The following is a 2,696-nucleotide window of genomic DNA, read 5'->3' as shown; positions in this document are numbered from 1 at the left end:
ACACACACACACACACACACACAGAGAAATGCACTTACATGTATATGTATGATACGATGGAAGCCGCCGCTTATTGTAGTCAGGGATAATGAATATAGATTTCAAAACGTGTATATATATTCTTTTATTATTAATGAACAGAATGCGAGCTAGCACAGTCGTTAGCATGCTAGACGAAATGCTAAGCGGTATTTTGCTACGTTCTGAGTTCAAATCCCACCGAGGTCGACTTTGCCTTTCATCTTTTCTGGGTCGATAAATTAAGCACCGGGTTCGATCTAATCAACTTGTCCCCTCCCCCAAATTGGCTACCCTTGTGGACAAAATTTAAAACCCCAAAATTCATTAAGAAAACCACAGCAAAGCTCAATGCGAATAGAATTGGCGCAGATATAACCCTTTGCTTAAAACACAATTCATAACAAGACGTTGGATCAGAGAGATTACCAACTACGTTGACATCAAAAAAACTTATATCAACAAAGATTTGTCTATCTTCTGTTTAATGCATTTTCCCTGCAATTGTTTGACAGAAATGATCGTATCCATTATTCGTCTTCCATTTCTGAAATCACATCGAGTCATATACAGAAATACATACAAACTTATATACGTATATATATGTATCTGTGTTGTGTTGTGATGTGTACGTGCGTGCGAGCATATGTGTGTGTGTGTGTGTATTTTACATCCATATTTACATGCATACATAACATAGTCATACATAGTCATACATATGTGTGGCGCGTGTGGAGGCGTGTACCTGGGAACATGTATTTAAATATGCCAATCTATAATTTATTATCTATCTATCTTCGCTGCAGCATTCGTTTTTTGTTTGATATAAAGTTACTTCTACGTTATTACAGAACAGCTTGGATCTCTTTGAAGAATTTCTACCACAGAAGTCATAAAAGGCAGTAGGGGGCTTTGATAAAAAAATATAATGTTTATTGTCAGGTTGAACATAAAATTTCTGTTTATGGGTTGTGTAATTGTGTCTAACTTTCTGTCTCTGCGTGAGCATTTATCTTCTTCACTCTGTGTGTGTGTGTGTTTGTGTGAAGGTAAACTAGCTTGACACAGCTATAACATTATGCTGTACTTTTAACATAAAAAAAAGAAGTTCAAAGAACTACGAAAGGTTTACCAAGTTTTGTTTTATCAACGTGCGGAATAATTTACTGGTTGGTAGCCTTTACCCATTTATTGCCACTTCTATAAATGGTTCTTAGATCTGAAATGTGTAGTGCTTAGTAATACTATTTTCTCTATATTGTATATTTCCAACCATATGGTTCCAAGTTCAGTCCCACTGCATGACACCTTGGGCAAATGTCTTCTAGTACAGCTTCAGGCCGACCACAGCCTTGTGAGTGGATTTGGTAGACGGAAACTGAAATAAGCCCGTCGTATATATATATATATATATATATATATATATATATATATATATATATATATTATTATTATTATTATTATTACGTCCCCGTCACCTAGCGGTTCGGCAAAAAGAGACAATTTAAATAAGTACCAGGGTTACAAAGAATAAGTCCTGGAGTCGAGTTGCTTGACTAAAAGATGGTGCTCCAGCATGGCCGCAGTCAAATGACTGAAACAAGTAAAAGAATAAGCGAATAAAAGAATGGTATTTGTCCCGGATCTTTATATTCTGGGTTCAAATTACGCTGAGGTCAACTTCACCTTTCATTTTTTCTGGATTTATAAAATATAGCACCAGTCAAGGACGAGGGCCCACGATCCCGACTAATCACCTTCCTTTAAGATTGTGTCTAAATCAAAAATCGTTATTATTATTGTAATTAAGGCGGTGAGCTGGCAGAATTGTTGACACGTGATTTCGACGCATTGCATCTCTTCAGTAACAGAACTCCGCTCGCTGCATACCAGCCAAATCTCGCTGCCAGAAGAGACGCAATACGTCGAAATCTCTTCATCTGGCGGTTCCAGCGCACAAAGCAGACTATTCCCGCCTCCAAGCGATGTGTGTGTGTGTGTGAGTGTATGCTTTTATGCACCACGCGTCCATATGGAAGGTTCTCTCAAGCTAAATAACGTAATATTCAGTGCTCAAACAAAGACATCCTCATTATGTTGTGTATAAAGATTGCTTTTGGTATTGATTCTGTTTTTGTCGCGAATAGTTATTCTGTTTTTATGCTGATGGCGTCCCTGAATTATTTATGCTTTTTCCTATGAGTTGCAGTGTTGTCTTTTGCGAACTTTCGCGTTCTTTAAGTCAAGAAAAACAAACTCTTTACTCGATTTGTCTTTTTCTTTGTCTGTTGTTGTTTTTTTAATTATTCCTTTTCTTTTCTTTCCTTTAATGTTAGCTGCTGTAATGGCATCAACAGCAACAACTTGATCTAAAATAGGTTAAAATAACAATTACAACAACAACAACAACTGTTAAGATATTACTTCCCTGTCTGCATTTACGCGTGCGCACATATATTAAGTATGTATACTCATATATACACAGACATACACACACACACACACACACGATGTGTGAGTGTTGTGATTGCGCGTGCGCATGTCAGTCAGAGTGACATGCTGAGAAATTCGCATTCATAGACTCACTAACCTGACTGATGAAACTTTGACACACACATACACACGTGTATGTGTGTGTGTGTATATATGTGTGTGTATATATATATATATATATATAT

The sequence above is a fragment of the Octopus bimaculoides genome, chromosome 11, assembly GCF_001194135.2.
Source record: "Octopus bimaculoides isolate UCB-OBI-ISO-001 chromosome 11, ASM119413v2, whole genome shotgun sequence".
In the NCBI taxonomy this organism is placed as follows: domain Eukaryota; kingdom Metazoa; phylum Mollusca; class Cephalopoda; order Octopoda; family Octopodidae; genus Octopus; species Octopus bimaculoides.
This window is presented reverse-complemented; position numbering follows the sequence as displayed.